Source organism: Sminthopsis crassicaudata, chromosome 4 (genome assembly GCF_048593235.1).
Source record: "Sminthopsis crassicaudata isolate SCR6 chromosome 4, ASM4859323v1, whole genome shotgun sequence".
Classification (NCBI taxonomy): domain Eukaryota; kingdom Metazoa; phylum Chordata; class Mammalia; order Dasyuromorphia; family Dasyuridae; genus Sminthopsis; species Sminthopsis crassicaudata.
The window spans coordinates 407,653,001-407,671,057 of record NC_133620.1 but is presented as its reverse complement, the minus strand read 5'-3'; the positions used below and the strand labels follow the sequence as shown (position 1 = coordinate 407,671,057).

The window sequence follows — 18,057 nt, the reverse complement described above, 5'->3', positions numbered from 1 at the left end:
CTCTTGTCCTTTCTCAAATCAGACTGGTCTCCTTTCAGCCTGCCTGGCGTCACAACTCTATCCCAGAGTAGATTCTCTCAGACCCAATGCTGCTTTTCTTTTATCCTTCCAGAGAATGGGCGTGTAAGGACTCAAAGGGGAGTGGGGAAATACTTCCACCAATGAACTTGCTCCTCTTAGAATTCCTAAGGTGTAAACTCCCTTTAAAGGCCCAAACCAAAGGTCTGAGCCAGAGAACTGTCAAGTCAACCTGAGTTCTCACCTTGTAATTGTCCAGACAACCTGAGTTCACCTTGTCACTGTCCAGACAACCTGAGTTCTCACCTGGTAATCCTAACAGGGAACTCTTGAGAACAGAGATTGATTTTTGTTTTCTTTGTAAATCCAGTGCTTAGCACATATTAGGAATGCAATAAATGCTTCTCTGGCTGACATACTGTGGTGATTTGAGGAGAAGAACTTGAGAGAAGAAAGACCTCATAATCTATAGCCTCAATTATCTCTGTGAAACATAGAGCAAGGTTTTTTCCTGAGAAAGACTAAGGAAGAGGGATGTAGATGACTTTTGAAGAGAAGAGACTGTTTTCGTACATATATTTATATGTGTGTGTGCCTCCAAGTATAAGGGCACAGGTTGAGGTGGAAAGGAAAACTGTGAAACAGATACTAAATTCTGAAATTCCTTTCTCTGACTGTAATAGCTTTCACTCAAGCCTGGGGTGTTTTGTGGACAGCTGCATATACAGGAAATATGACTCTATACTGATGGAGAGCACACTGAGCAAGATATGATAATGAGGACCTATGTGAAAACCATTGTTGGTGATGGAGTTTTTGGGGGAAAAACCTAGGTTGTTCTGCATAATTTTCTAGAAAGACACATGGAATTACAAGGCTTTGGCAACTGCAGACTTGTAGAGGAATCTGGTTCCTCAACATGTTCTAAATTTTTAAATTGCCTCCTTAGAGATTTAGGAGGTGTTTCCCTGGGGTAAGATGAGAGCTTTTCTCTTGATCTGAGATCTCATACTGTTGATATTATGGATATTCCATCCGATAGAATTTCTTTAGTTTCTGTTTGCAGTTCTGTTTGGATAAACTTGGTTTATTTGCTGTTTGTCCCCTTTTTGGGATGACCTTTTGCATAACTGGTACTTGGTGAAGAGGAGTTAAATCAGCAAGTATAAGGTAGGGGCTAACAACCAGAATCTGACTCAAAATCATATTCCTAGGCTAACAATGTGTGTGTGTGTGTGTGTATGTGTGTGTGTGTGTGTGTGTGTGTGTGTGTGTGTGTGTAGAAAGAGACACAGAGAGAGAGACAGGCAGATAGACAGAGAGACAGAGACAGAGAAAGGGAGAGACAAAAAGACAGACACAGAGAAAGAGACAGAGACACAGAGGCAGAGACAGAGAGAGAGAGAATCAGAGAGAGAGAGACAGAGAGAGAGAGAGAGAGAGAGAGAGAGAGAGAGACAGAGAGACAGAGACACAGAGGCAGAGACAGAGAGAGAGAATCAGAGAGAGAGAGACAGACAGAGAGAGAGAGAGAGAGACAGAGAGAGAGACAGAGAGAGAGACACAGAGACAGAGACAGAGAAAGGGAGAGACAAAAAGACAGACACAGAGAAAGAGACAGAGACACAGAGGCAGAGACAGAGAGAGAGAATCAGAGAGAGAGACAGAGAGAGAGAGACAGAGAAAGGGAGAGACAAAAAGAGACCCAGAGAAAGAGAGAGACAGAGACACGGAGACAGAGAGGCAGAGAGAGAGAATCAGAGAGAAGAGAGAGAGAGAGAGAGAGAGAGAGAGAGAGAGAGAGAGAGAGAGAGAGAGAGAGAGAGGAGAAGAGAGACAGTGACAGAGACAGAGACAGAGAGACAGAGAGAGACAGAGAGAGAGAGAAAGAGAGAGGAGAAGAGAGACAGTGACAGAGAGAGAGAGAGAGAGAAAGAGAGAGAGAGAGAGGAGAAGAGACAGTGACAGAGACAGAGAGAGACAGAATCAGAGAGAGAGAGAGAGAGAGAGAGAGAGAGAGAGAGAGAGAGAGAGAGAGAGAGAGAGAGAGAGAGAGAGAGAGAGAGAGAGAGAGAGAGAGAGAGAGAGAGAGAGAGAGAGAGAGAGAGAGAGAGAGAGAGAGAGAGAGAGAGAGAGAGAGAGAGAGAGAGAGAGAGAGAGAGAATTTGAATTTGATGCCTGCTTCTGCAAATAAGTGAGAGAAGGAACAAATTCCAAGGTAGAATTCTTTTCTGCTTTCCTCAAGATGGAAATTGCCATTTTTTTTTGGTAAGGGTTGGGCCACATTCCAGAGAGAGCTATTCATGCTTCTGTGATCTACATTTAAACAACCCACATTAGAAATTTGTATCTTACTCGGGCACAGACATATCAGACATGATCAAGATAGCTTATCCTCCATTTTCCCCTAAGCTTTATAACCACTTACCCTGTTGTTTTTTACTAGGTCTCCATTGTTTCTACCCCTCAGTTCTCTCCCACTATTCCTTCGGCATTGCCTGTTCTCTCTTCCATTCTCTTAGTCTTGACTTCTTTGTGAATTCTGCTCTCCAATCCCTTATCCTTTCGTTCTATCACCAGCCACAGCTCCCTGACCCCCAACTATCACTATCTGCCTTTTTCACTACTATTCACATGCTGCTTAGAAGAGCTGGAGGAAATCAAGAAACTCTGCTTGAGGTCATAACATATTTATATTATCTGATCGTGGATACTTATTGCAACAAGGCAGTCTTTCTACTTCTCCCTAACTGATTCCCTATCCTCGCCCTGTAAGACCTGCTCCAAATTTCATCTCACCTCCAACCTCTCCCATGTCCCTCTTGAGACTATTGGAGTCTAGCTCCTTTTCTCTCCTCCTCTCTTCTTCCCACTCTCACTTCCTTCATCCGGGTCTCCGATGAAGATGTGGTCCTTCTTACAAATGCCAACAACTCCACTACATCTGCCCTTGGCCTATCCCCTTCCATCCTCTCCCGCAGATGTACTCTTTGTAATCGCTAGTTCCTCCCCTAAACTCTACAAATATACCCACTTCTCTCTCATTTAAAAAAATCCTTATACTTGTTCCTGCTATGCCCCGCTAGCTATTTCCTATATGTCTCCTCTCCTTAAGCAAAGATAGCTGTGTCTCTAGATCACAACTCAGATGTTGAATTCCCCCAGAAGAGGGTCTGGGCTGGTCAAGAAGGTCCACAGCTCCCCTTAGCTATGTGGGGCTCAGAGCTTACACCCTCTCTGATCAGGAAAGGCAGCTCTCCCACACGTCTCCTTTCAGCTGTTGGTTTGATTTTCATCCTGAGGGGAGAAGAACCATTGGTCTTGGAAGGTGAGTAGGTAACCAGGTGGTCCAGATGAGCTCTGGGGGTAGAACAGCAGCATCACACAAATCATTATGTCGGAGGAGGGAAGGCGGTGGGAGGTTAAAGGTATCTACTCTATCCTCACAGGAGAACTGATTCTTGTAGCTGTTGGTGGAGATTAGCTCAGGACTATTTTCGGAGGATTGTTTTAGGAGGGGTACAGGGCAGGAAGGGAAGGTGTAGGAGGAGTGGGGCTCCCTCCTAGATGCCTCATGTTAGTTAAAGAAACACTCAGAAAAAGAAACAGCATGGGATATAGTGAAAGATGTTCTCACAGCCATAGTGAGTGAGTGTTGGACTAGGAGTCAGATCCAAGTTCAACTCGGACCTTAGACATTTAACTGGCTGTGTGATTCTGGGCAGGATTAGTTTCTCTGTATCACACTTCCTCATCCGAAATGGAAATAATAAAAGCAACTTCCTTCCAGAATCGTTGCAACAATCAAATGAAATGGCATGAGCGTAGGAAAGCACCCAGACTTCATTCAGTCAATTTTTTTCACTTGTGACTGAGTCTTCATGACTCCATTTGGGATTTTCTTGGCAAAGATACTGGAGTGATTTGCCATTTCCTTCTCTAGATCATTTTACAGATGAGGAAACTGAGGCAAACAGGGTTAAGTGACTTGCTCAGGTTCACACAATTAGTGGGTATCTGAGGTCAGATTTGAATTCACAAAGATGATTCTTCCTGAGATAAAATGTAATCACAGGAATTAGAGTAAAGTTCATCTAACATTCTGATTCATAAAACAGATTTAATTATCATTTACCGTCTAAAAACTCTCATTGTTGTTGTTCAGTCATGTCCAACTCTTTACCACCCTCTATGAGTTTTCTCAGTAGAGACAGAAGTGGTTTGCCATTTCCTTCTCCTGCTCATTTTACAGATGAGGAAAAGGTTAATGGCTTGCTCAGGCTCACATGGCTAGTGGATGTCTGAGCCTAGATTTGAGCTCAGGAAGATGACTCCTCCTGATCTTCTGGCACTCTATGCACTATGGTACCTCTTAGCTGCCCCTAATCAGAAGAGCAGGGGCTAACTGGGAATTCAGGTGATCCCCACACATGCTGATTAGCCTATTTATGCCAGAGAGAAGGGGAGTGAGAGTGGACCTTTCAGTAATAGACACATTGAATATAGGTAAGCAATGGAAGAATATTGCCATCCCCAGAAAATGGCAATATATGATAATAACTCATCCGAAGATGAGGGAAGTGTGTCATTCCACTTGGCCTGTGGAATCCCATAAGCCGTGAAGAAGGGCAGGGTCTAGGATGGAGGCAGGGAAATGAAAAACCAGGCTATGTATTCCAAATTAAATCTAGGCAGGAAACATTAATTCAAATACAAACATTTATTGTTTAAAAGACAAAAAAAGGTCACCCAAAGTGGTACACATGCTTCATAGATCAAATCAGGTGCTGAAAGCTGGCAAAACATAGAGTCCATGCAAGGCAGAGAACAATGGCTAGTCACAAATCCAAGGAGTGGGGCGATGGGAGCAGCTCACAAGGCAGTACAGTAGAAATAGGGAGAATGGCAAGGGATGAGCCGGAGGGAAGGAAGCTGGAGACTCCAAGCCACAGGGCAGTGAGACACCTCAGGGGACTCCTTTTTTTTTTTGAAGGATGCTTTGGTTTGGGACATGCTGAGACATTGCTGTGGTCTTCAGGTGAGGATATCCAGCAGGCAGGTGGAGTTGCTAAGGAGGAAGATACTGAGGGGGAGGGCATCTGCATAGGCAAAGGTGACGCTAGAAGCCTTGGAATTAGATGATATCACCAAGGTGGAGAGAAATGAGGGTCAAGAATAAAACCTCTGGGCTCTCCAAGGATAAGAACAGATTAAAAAAACAAACAAACAAACAAACAAACAAACAAACCAGTGGTAAACAGAGACAGGTAAGCAATCAAACATCCTTTTGGCCAACTGAGGTCACCTATTCCTACTTGCTCATTACAAATGAGAGAACTGATGGCGGACAAATTAAGTGATTAAGGTCCAAGTATCACTTTCTTCAAAAGGCCTTTCTTGATTGTTTTGGTAAATGTTGTTTTTATTGTAAACTTAAATACAAATGAGAAAAGACAAAAAAAAAAAAGGTCATATACATAGCAGTCTATAAAAGAGGATTCAATATAAAACAATACATTTCTATTTCAAGAAAACCTATATAATAAATACTATACATTGTTTTCAAAGCTGCCCACCTTTGCTTCCATGTTGGTTTTCTTTTGTTCTCTACTATGCCCTTTTTACTTTAATTTTTCCCTCATCCTTTCACCTTAAAGAATACTACAATTAAGTGTGGATATATACATATACAGGTAGATATTTATACATACATATACATAGATATCTATAAAATAAACATATATGCCATCTATGTAAGACCATACTATACTTATCTTCCTCCTATCATCTATTTCTTTGAAGGTGGATGGCAGCTTCCTTTACAAATCCAAGTTTTTCCATATTTTTTCTAAATAAACCAGCTCATTACTTCCTACACCACAGCAATATTCCAACCCAACTTAATCCTATCTGAGAGACTGTCTATGAAAGTTTCCCCAAGTTTTCTGTATTCCTTCTATTCTTGGCTACATAGTTTTTATTTATACAAGAAAATTTTCATTTAAAATAATTGAAAATTATCCATTGTACATGTCAACAATACTATCACCTCATAATATAGTTTAAGGTCTGATACAGCTGAATGTATTCCCTTTACATTTTTTTCCCCTGATTTCTTTGAAGTTTCTGACCTTTTATTCTTCTTCACGAACTGTTATTATTCTTAATTCTTTTAGTGATTAGCATTCAGTCTCTTCTTGTCTCCCAAGAGTTGTTTTGTTTCCCACATAATTTGAGTTGAGCTATGTCTATACATGTTGCTTCCCCAAAGAGGACCATAAACTCCTTAAGGGCAGGACTGCTCTGGTATAGATAGTAAATAAATTCTTGTTAAATTGAATCAGGATGCTCTGCTGAAAACAAAACAAAACAAAACAAAACAAAACAAAACAAAACCAAATAGCAAGAAAGAGCATAATCACGCCATAGGGGATCCTTTCCCTCAAACAAATATCAAATTTATATGTCAAAGAAACAATGCAAGCATGTGCCATATGTGCCCAATGACTCCTTCCTATGGTGCCCAAGCCCAGGAGCCCCATAATGCACTGCTGGTTTCTAGCATTTCTCTTGGTCTCCACAACTACTGAATTCCCTTGAATCAGGTCCTTATCTCACTGTGGGTTCCAGTTGGAGGCAGGCACCAGGCCAACCAAACTGTCAAGAGTGACCACAGACATCTAGGTGCGACGTGTGCCCATCTGGAACTCCTTCTGCCAGAAAATAGGGCACGCCACCCCAGGACTGATGTTTTTAGTGTTTTGTTTTTTTTTTTTTTGGCCAAACTGGAAACCAAGGTAATACAACAGCTTATCGTTTGTTTAATGGCGTGAGCCTCCCTAAGGTCTCTTACCACTGTGAATGGCAATGGGCAATTTTACTAAATAACCATTCTGGGAGTTGAGAGAAACATGGGTTCAAACCTGTCCTTGACACACACTAGTTGGGGAACCTGCCTAAGAACCTTTCAGGGCCTGCACGCAGCTCTCTAGAATTATCAATGACAGTTACCAATACAGATTGGTATTGGCAGAAGGAACTCCTTGCTGGTAACTTTCTACATTGAGATCATGGGCTAGTCAAAGAAAGTACAGGGCTTTGAGGTTCACAAAGCACCTCCCTATGAGGCTGCAGAAAGAAGTGTGACAACTCATATTTGGGGTGAGGGGAGGAGGGAAGCAAGGCAATTTGGGATTAAGTGACTTGTCTGGTGACAGCCAATAAGTGTTGTGTTTGGGGCCGAATTTGAATGCAGGTCTTCCCGAGTCCAAGGCTGGTGCTCTATCCACTGAGCCATCTAGCTGTCCCAACAATTCATTTAATTCTGAGAAAGATTGTTTCCAATGGGGAACCAAAATAATATGTGTACAACTGATCATTCTTAGAACATACCCAGAATACACCAAGAGTAATGGCAGCCACAGAGAGAAGCTGTCCAACAATTTGGAAATGTGTAGCAGATGGGATCCTACCTGCTGGGCTGTCTGTCCATACATAATGCCAGGACATTTATCATAGTGAAAAACAGTGCTATTGTCATTTCAGATTTTGTATTCCTTTATAAAATGTTGCTGAAAATATGGGAAGGAAAGGAAAACACATCAGAAACTATTGAAATAGATGAATAGATGAAATAAAGAAATGGAATTGGAATTATTTTAGTTTTTAATACTTTTATTATTTTTATCTTTACATTAGAGCCATTTTACATCCCACTCACCCAGAATGACTTCTCTCTTGTGACAAAGGAAAGCAAATAAGCAAAACCTCTTGATACAGAAATCTTATCTGTTCCTATAAATAATATTTTGACATAGTAGATCCCTACCTCTCTTCCAGGAGAGAGGAGATGTTTCATTGTTCCTTCTTCAGGATTTTTCCTTATTCTTTTTTTCATGACTTTGCCTGGTCTTCCCACAATTTTGAATTCAATTTCTTTATGTTGATTCCTCCCATTTATATTACTGAAATCAAAATGTATAATGTTCTTTTCATTACACATGAGTTCATACAAATCCTACCAAATATAACTCATAGAAACTCTGGGAAGTCAACTATATTTGTCCCTCAGGATCCTGGAATCTTTCTTAAGCTATCAGCTTGGCCCCCATACCTGTGTGTTCTCTCCAATATCAATAATCAATGATAGTTAGAATCTCCTCTAAATCATTGACTGACCCAGTAATTAGTCCCTATAATCACTATGAATATTTGTTTCCTCTTAATATCAATGAATACAAATCATCTTTTTGGAGAGTGAGGAACAGTTTATTAAACCTTTGCTAAAAATTTTGGGCTTGATAGTTGTTGTTGTACTTAAATTTGGTTTTCTAATTAAGAATTCAGAAGCAAAGAAAAGAGAAAGAGAGATTAAAAGAAGCTACAGAAAAAGAAGGTAATATTAGCCACAAGGAAGAGCAGATTAGAAAATTCTTTCCTGCTATGGTTTTGGACTATAACCCCTGGTCTGTTGTTAGAGAAACCTTATCTAACTGGAGATATGCATTATGCACTATTCATCTGGATTTACTTATAACATTGTAAGCTCCCCCCCAAAAAAATTTTAAGAGGCCAGCCCCTTCCCTAAAGAAAAAGAATTTAATTTCTTTTTTTTTAGTGAACCCTAATATTTACACTAGTCATATATTATAGCATTTTTCAATCCTCTATAAACTATTTTTTGCTAAATTGCTATTATCTTCGAAATTTATGTGAACATACTAGAATGACAAATTAATACTCAAATGAAATATTACCTTAACACTGGTGTGAAATATTGATCACAACATATTGTAAAAATATCAATCCTGAGTTTAAATCCAGCTTCACATACTTGTCATGTCACCTAAATAGATAGTTAAAACACACACACACACACACACACACACACACACACGCTCGTAAACTTCCTTCCTCCTTCCCTCTCTCTCTTCCTCCCTCCCTCTTTTCCTCCTCCCCTCCATCCCTTCCTCCCTTCTATCTCCCTCCCTCTCCCTTCCTTTGTCCAGATAGGGTATCATATCCTTACCTACAGATGCTCTTAAAAGCAACCCTTAGCACCTGTAGTTCCCAACTCTGGAAAAGAGAGAAGTGTATTTCATCCCCTGTCCTCTGCCTTTCATCTGAATTTGGCTGCCCAGTATTTGACTCTGATTTTTTCTTTGTACTGGGCCCACTTTCCACTATACCATAGTTACTAATACAAGGGGCCTTGTCCTCCCCTCCCCCCTCCCCCCAACCATTAGATTTAATACCCCTTGAAAGTTACATCTGAATCATGTCTCTCTTTAGCTAGATATAGAGCCTGCCATGAAGCAAGTATTTAATATATGTTTGCAGAATTTGTTGGATTCCCAGTCTTTTCTACAGTTTTCTCCCGGGGCATTCATCATAGCTTTTTTCTCATTTCATCTTGGGAAAAAAAAAAAAAAAGAAAGAAAGAAAGAAAGAAAACTCCAGGATTAGGGCTGAACCTTGAGTGCTAAACTCTATTTACTTCACTACACCCTGTTTTCAAAACTGCCCAGCTTTTCTTTGCTTCCTTGTTTCCTTTTGTTCTCTGCTGTGCCCTTTTACTTTTTCTTCCCCTTCCCTCCACCCCTCCCAGAAGGCTACAATTAAGCGTGTGTGTGTGAATACAGACATATAACATACATACATACATACATATACACAGATATCTATAAACATACACATATTTATACTCAAATATACTCATTCGCATAAACATAAGATCATATTAAACTTATTTCCTCCTATCGTCTGTTTTTCTGAAGGTGGATAACATGACATGGATGTTTCTTAAACACTCTCAGTTTCAATTCCCTTACCTGTGAAATGTAGACAATAATAGCACCAAACCTATTGTGAGGCTCCAATTAAAAAATATATGCAAAGTTCTAGGTAACCTTAAAGTGTTCCATAAATATATTATTACTATTAGTAATATGAACAGTTATGCAATAAAAATGAAAATAACATAACCTAATCTCTACAACTTCTCTCATATGAATACATTTCTCATTAATATGGTTCCACCTTAAGAAAGAAGGAAATAAGCATTAAATGCCCAGGAAGGGCCAGCCTCTAAGCAAAGTGCTTTACAAATATTTATTAATTTGATCCTCACAACAGACCTATTTAGGCATAGGTCCTATTATTTATAGCTGAAGAAATCGAGGAAGCCAGAGATGAAGTGACTTACTCCAGAGTCACTGAGCTAAGTGTCTGAAGCTGGATTTAAAATTAGGTCTTCTGGACTCTACATCTAGACTCTCACCACAGTGTCTCCTAGCTCCCATCATCATACTAGTTCAGGTATTCACTAAGCACCTGCACTATGGACATGGGATCCTAATCTTCTCATCCCAAATCTTTCCCCATTCCAAACCACCCTCCATTCAGCTACCAAACAGTTTTAACTGTTACCAACCCATTCAAGAAACCTCAATGTTGGCTCCCAGTTAAAATAGAACTCCCTGGTTTGTCTTTCTTTTCTTTTCTTTTTTTGCTGAGGCAATTGGAGTTAAGTGACTTGCCCAGGGTCACACAGCTAGGAAGTGTTAAGTATCTGAGGCCACATTTGAACTCAGGTCCTCCTGACTTCAGGGCTGGTGCTCTATCCACTGCACCACCTAGTTATCCCTGTGGGTTTGTCTTTTAAACCTCTTCACAATGTGATACCCACTTACATTTCCAGCCTCATTAAACATTGCTATTCTCCCTATACTCTAACTGAAAATGGCTCCTCTTTGTTCCCTACATATAACACTCCATCCTCCCATCTCTATTCCTTTGTACTGGACCCCTTCCTCCTCACTTTGCCTCACAGAACCCTTTCCCTTGTTCAAAATTCAGCCCAAGCACCAACTTTTATATATAGTCTTTCCAGATCTCACCTCCCCACCTCACTCTCAATTGCTCATGATCTCCCACCATAATTACATTGGATTACTTTTTCATATACTTATATTTATACATATTATCTATATCAAATAGAATGTAAGCTTCTTGAGAGCAGGGACTTTTTATTTTTATAATCTCAGTGTCTAACACAATGTCTGGAACATAGCAGGTATTTAATGAGTGCTTGTTGATTCACTGATCAATTGATTATTGGATATGTACATAATAGAGAGTTATAGATTGACAGCTGGAAGGGATCTCAGAAATCATCCAAGTCAATGCTCCCATTATGAAATCAAGGAATCTGTGACCTCAAAGAGGTTAAGTGATTTGTCCTAGAGGTATAAGAGACAGGGATAGGATTTGCTCTGGGATTCTAAAATCCAGACACTCTTCTAAAGCACCACCCTGCTTCACTGGGACATTTCCTACTACCATCCCTTTCCTTTTTTTTTCTTTTTTTTTTTTTTCTTTATAAAAGATTTAACTTGGTTGATATAGAAATAGGTACTGGAGGAGAATCAGGTGATGGGGGAGGGTACCCCTTCAGGAGATGACTGCAACCTAAGAGATAAATATGCCTCCTAAGAGACACCAGTCCTGTAAATGATGTGAATGTGCCTATGGGCATGGATATGGTCTAAAGTATGGTACATTCATATATTGTATTCTTGTTTAAAAATACAAACATCTTTGGATGGCAGAAAAAAACCCAAACAAACAAATATCCTCACTTCCTATAAAAGGAATTTACATCTAGGGGGTGAAGACTGAACTAGAGATATAACCCAGCCACCAGAGTCAGCCATATCAAGATTTCTTGGCCTAGAATTCACTAGGTAAGCAAGAAATAGAAATGACTGAAGGCAGTAACCTTCACAGGGCAAATCTAAGAACAGAAATAATTGGGGGAAAGATGACCTTTATGGCAAGAACGTGAGGTGGAAGGAAGATCAAAAGCAGTGTTGCAGAAATTAGGCTTGGATATCATCTACCATAATAAGCTCAATGGATATATGGCCAAAACAGAGTACACCATTTAAAAAATGAGAAGAGAACAGGGCCAGATGCCTTTCATAACTCTAGCTAAGGAGTGAACTCTTAGCTAAATGAGAGATAAAAAGAGATTTTTGGGAAGCCATATTTGCAGGTAATTCTGAGTAAGGTACTTCTTCTACCAATGAAGACCTTTATCTGCTCTTCATTTTGCAGGACCAAGAATATTATATCTTTTTTATTTGTTACACTATACTGTCTGGCTTATGTAGACCAGACCTATAAAGTCACGAACATAGGATATTTAAAAAACAAAAAACAAAAAACAAAACAAAACAAAAAAAAACCCTCTGTCTGAAACAGATCAGCTTCTGCTCTGAAGTACCCAAATCTTCAGGAACTGGCCTGGAACAATAAGACAGGAGATTTAGCCAGGATCCTGGAACCAGGATTTGAAGAGTTGGTTTAAGTTCTCCATCCACTGTATTCCTGTGCTTTTTAGAAATGGACTTAAAAGGCAGAATAAACAATACCAGCCGTGTGGCTCTGAGGAAGCCACATTTAACTTCCCAGCCTATAAAATAGGTATAATTACACCTACTTCACAAGATTGTTGTGAGGTTCAAAGGAGATCATATGCATAAAATGTTTTACAAACCTTACAGTTTATGTAGATCTTAGCTATTCTTAGTAACAATAACTTGACTTTATAAAAGCATGAGATTTTTTATAAAGTTTCAAGATTTTTACATAGATAAAAATCAATGAAAATATATGAAAAAATGTAGAGTGGGAAAATATCTAGATATTCAAGATATAGATATATATACATATATACACATAGATAGATAGGTGTGTGTATGTATAAAGTAAATCTAGGATATAAGTGGAACTCACACACACACACACACACACACACATATATATTGCCATATATATATATATATATATATATATATATATATATATATATATATATATATATATATATATATATATATATATATATTGCCATTCCCCAATGCTAATTGTGCAATGAGAAAATAAACCACTCAAAATAGCCTCTTCTCTGTTCCTCACATATGGAAGTTTATTTCTTATCTCTGTGCCTTTGCATTAGACCTCCCTAGTGGAATGCAATACCTTTTTTCTTTTTTTAAAATTCAGCTCTAGAGCAATCTTTTACATTAAACCTTTCCTAATCTTAACTGCTAATGCCCACAATAACTACTTTGTGTTTATATTTATTCCCTTTATATTTATTTATGTATTTGTTGTCTCCCTCCCCCCATTAGAATGTAAACACTTAGTGAGTAGGGAGTATTTCATTCTTTTTATTTATATCTGCAATGCCTGGCACAGTATATAGAACATAGTTATACATAAATGATTATTGATAGCTGATTGGTTATTGAAAGAGCAATGAATAGTGCAGTCCAAAAGAATGAGATAAACAGAAATGGAAGGGGAGACTGGGAAGCTAGAAAATCTCCTTAAGAAACAGCAGAGCAGTGTTTCTGATAGAGGCCTAATTTCTCAAATATATGGAACTGAGTCAAACCTATAAGAATACAAGTCATTCATTCCCCAAGTGATAAATCATCAAAGGATATGAACAGGGAGTTTTCAGATGAAGAAATTTAAAGTTATCTATAGTCATATGAAAAAAAAATGCTCTAACTTTAAATGCAAATTAAAACAACTCTGAAGTACTACTTCACATCAATCAGATTGGTTAATATGACAGAAAAGGAAATGATACATGTTGGAGAAGATGTAGGAAATTTGGGACACTGATACATTGTTGGGGAAACTGTGAACAGAACAACCATTCTGGAAAACAATTTGGAACTATGCCCAAAGGGTATAAAATTGTGTATACCCTTTGATCCAGCAATATGACTACCGAGTCTAGATCCCAAAGAGATCATAAAAAAGTAAAGGACCCATGTACAAAAATGTTTATAGCAGTTCTTTTTGTAGTAGCATTGGAAATTGAGTGGATATCCAACAATTGGGGAATGTCTGAACAAATTATGGTATAGGAATGTAGTGGATATTACTATTCTATAAAAAATTATGGTAAATAAAAACTATAAAAAAAAAAAAAAGAAATTATGGGCAGGTAGATTTCAGAAAAAGCTGAAAAGGCTTACCTGAACTGATGTTGAATGAAGTGAGCAGAACCAGAAGAATATTGTTCATAGTAACAGCAATATTATGTGATGATCAACTTTGTTAGATTTAGTTCTTCTTAGCAATACAATGATCTAAGACAATTACAACTCTCATGTTGGAAAATGCTATCCACTGCCCATCAGTTGGAGAATGGCTGAATAAGTTATGGTATATGAATGTTATGGAATATTATTGTTCTATAAGAAATGATCCACAGGATGATTTCAGAGAGAACTGGAGAGACCTGCATGAAATGATACTAAGTGAAATGAGCAGAACCAGGAGATCATTGTACACGGCAACTGCAAAATTAGATAACGATCAAATCTGATGTTCGTGGCTCTTTCCAACAATGAGATGACTGAGGCCAGTTCCCATAGCTCGCTCTCTGGGTGTAGCTGATTCTCTTCATTACTGAACAATTGGAACTGGGTTGAATCATCTTATTGTTGAAGAGAGTCATGTCCATTAGAGTCCAACTGAGGGTGGATCACAACATAGCATTTTCAATCTTTTTGTTGTGTTATTTGCTTGCATTTTATTTTCTTTCTCATGTTTTCCCCTTTTGACCTGATTTTTCTTGTGCACCAAGATATATATATGTGCACATATTGGATTTAAGATATATTTTTAACATGTTTAACATATGTTAGATTACTTGCCATCTAGGGGAAGGGAGGAAAATTTGGAATTCAAGGTTTTATAAGAGTCAATGTTGAAAAATTATCCATGCATATATTTTGAAAATAAAAAGCTTTAAAAATTATATTGACATTACCTACAAAAAAATAAGATTCTATCCACATCCCAAGAAAGAATTATGGACTTTATGGAATGCAGATCAAAGAATACTATTTTTACTTTTTTTTCTTTCTTGTAATTTTTCCCTTTAGTTATGATTTTTCTTTCACAACATGATGAATGTGGAAATATATTTAATGTGATTATACATATATGACCTACATCAAATTGCTTGCTGTCTTGTAAAGAGGGAGGAGGCGGGAGGGAGAAAAAATTTGGAAATCAAAATCTAAAATGAGACATTTTGGTCAAGGTGTCAATACAAATCTCTACAAAAGCCCCTATGCTGATGCCTCTTTCTATAATGGGGGTGGACCTGGGTGCAAGAGGATAAATCTGCCCTGTAGAGTTCAAGTCCTATTGGACTTCATAAAGAGGGGAAGAATTAGAAGAGACTCCCAGGAAGAAATTTTCCTATGTCAGGAATCTGTTTAGCTAAATCTAGAGAGACTCATCACCAGAACTTGACCAGTAGGTGATGGATTCTTAGATCATGGAAATCTATAAAATAGGGAACACACACACACCCCCCTCTTTTTTCCACTTTAAAATTTTAAATTGTTATCTCTTATTTTTAATTTGACTTTATTTCCAAATATATCCCTCCCTACTCTTCAACCCAACAAACTATCTTTCTTTAAAAAAAAAAAAATTAAAAAAAGAAAGACACCAGTAAAACCAACAGACACATTAATTAAGACAGTTGTTATCTGAGGATATTCCATACACACCATACTTAGGTTGCTCTCCACCTGCCAAAGTGCAGAATGAAACCTTCCTAATTCTAATTCTATGTAATACCTCATTGCCTTCAAATAGTCTCCAGCCTTTCGATCTATTTTGTTTCCTTGGTCTGGTCCTACTGTTCTCTCTGACTATAAATGCCATTTCTTCTTCTTCACAGAGCCTACAAGGGACTAAAGGGTTGGAATACAAATGTGGATGTTCTACTGTCTTCATGAATGAGGCAAAGTGAGTATTGAAATGCTGACAAATCCCCTCCATTTTGAATCCATTAAAGCTCTGTGTAGGAACAGAGCCCTGAATTTAAATCTTTCCCCAGATGTTTAATAGCCGTTAGCCCCAGGCTAGTCTCTTGCTCTCAGTTTCCTTATTTGTAAAATGGAGATCAAAATAGGGTGACTTTGAGGGTAAAATGAGGTAATTTACGTAAAATGCTTTCCAGTGCTTTCCAAACTCTAAAGTATAATACAGTGTAGATAAAATGACCTATTATCATTAGTTAACCTCTTTTGAATTTCTATTATGATAGTCTGGTTTAGAGCATCACAGTAACCTTCTGAAGATTCACACTTCCCTTCAGTTTGTTTTTTTTTTTTTTGAGTAATGTGCTTATAATCTATCATCCTCCATGTTTACAAATTAGTTTGTATTCTAAACAAGAGCTCCTTTCAGTTGCCAGGTTTTTCAACTTGGAAAAGAAATCAGATCTTTAAAGATTTGGATGATGTGCGGATTCTTTCCTCTTCAAAGTGCTTTGGTTAAATTGTTGTAAAGAATGGTGATAATCCAAAATAGTCTTTGTAAGGGAGCTCTCATTGCTGTCATTCATACCCTGTGCTCCCTCTTTCTCCATGGAGACTACAGGAAGCTCTAAAGCTGGTGATTCAAATAGAGAATCTGATTGGGCTTCCTCATTAGGGATTTCCAAAGCTAGTACAAGGTAGGTAATAGGACCCAGAATACAGTTAGCTCATTCTCTTCCCTCTCCACATCCTGCTAGTTGCCAGTCATTCTCATTCACAGCAAATTCTTGCACACCCACTGGGGCTGCAGACCTCAGCATTAACTCACACTTCTCTCTGAGTCATCACACAGACTGTGAGACTCCCAAACTCCTTTAGACTGACTCACTACTCCTACTCAACACTCTAGCAAACATAACATTGTTTCTCAAACTTCATGCCATACACCTAGGGTTCAGTCGTACTTACCACACCTCTTATAAAAGAAAAAAAGTAATGGATGTCCTGATGTCTCCTAAATAAGTATGAGCATTTGTATCCCTCTCCCCCAAATCCCATGCATAGCTGCCACTCCTGTGTCAATCTCCTCAGATTCTTTCAAAAGAATTAACTTTTTCCTAATTACTGTTTTTTTAGCATCAACAATTTATTTTAATAATCAGATTGAAAATACAATTATATGGAGTATCTTCTCATTTTTGTCCTTTAAAAAAATGTTGATGATTTGGACTTGTGCTCAAATCAGTTCTGAATTACTGCCACTCCAAATAAGTACCAAGACATTTTTCCCCTATTAAGGCTATAATCAATTTTAATTTTTAAAATGTTGTTCATATACCCAAAGGGCATATACTTTAATCCAGCAGTGCTACTACTGTATCTGTAACCCAAAAAGATCATAAAAGAGTAAAAAATACCCACATGTGCAAAAAGTTTGTAGCAGCTCTTTTTGTGATGGCAAAGAATTGGAAATTGAATATCGTATGCCCATCAGTTGGGGAATGGCTGAATTAGTTACAGTATATGAATATACTGGAATATTATTATTCTATAAAAAATGATAAGTAGGTTTCAGAAAAGCCTAGAAAGATTTATATGAACTGATGCTAAGTGAAGTGAGCAGAACCAAGATAACATTGTACACAGTAACAACAAAATTGTTATACATTATACACACACACACACACACACACACATTTATTGTGATGATCAACTATAATACACTTAGTTCTTCTCAGCAATACACTGATCCAAGACAATTCCAATAGACTATCAGCATCAAGAGAGAGAACTATAGAAAATGAATGCAGAATGAAGTATTCCTATTTTCACTTTTTTTGGGTGTTTTTTCTTTCTTGTGGTTTTTCTCTTTTGTTCTGATTTTTTCTTCACAACATGACTAATGTGGAAACATGTTTAAAATGACTAACCATACACAACCTGAATCATATTGCTTATTGTCTTGTGGAGGGAGGAGAAAGGGAGGGAGAATTTGGAACACAAAAGTCTCATAAAAATGAATATTTTGAAACTATCTTTGCATGTAATTGTAAAAATAAAATACTATTAAAAGTAAATAACTAAATTTGATAAAATAAATAAAACAATTAATACATATATATACATTTCAGTATTCACCATGTCACTGACTACTAATTCATTTTTTTAAGGA

General features: G+C 38.0%; 1 long non-coding RNA gene across 2 annotated transcripts in view; it reads right to left on the bottom strand.

The window, feature by feature from the left end:
• Positions 1 to 4,723: 4,723 nt before the first annotated feature.
• LOC141539654 (uncharacterized) overlaps positions 4,724 to 18,057 on the bottom strand; it is a 50,813-nt gene continuing 37,479 nt past the window's right edge. For both annotated transcript variants that reach the window (XR_012481355.1, XR_012481354.1), the window contains one exon: positions 4,724 to 7,982. This is a non-coding gene — a long non-coding RNA (uncharacterized LOC141539654). The remainder of the gene's footprint in view (positions 7,983 to 18,057) is intronic.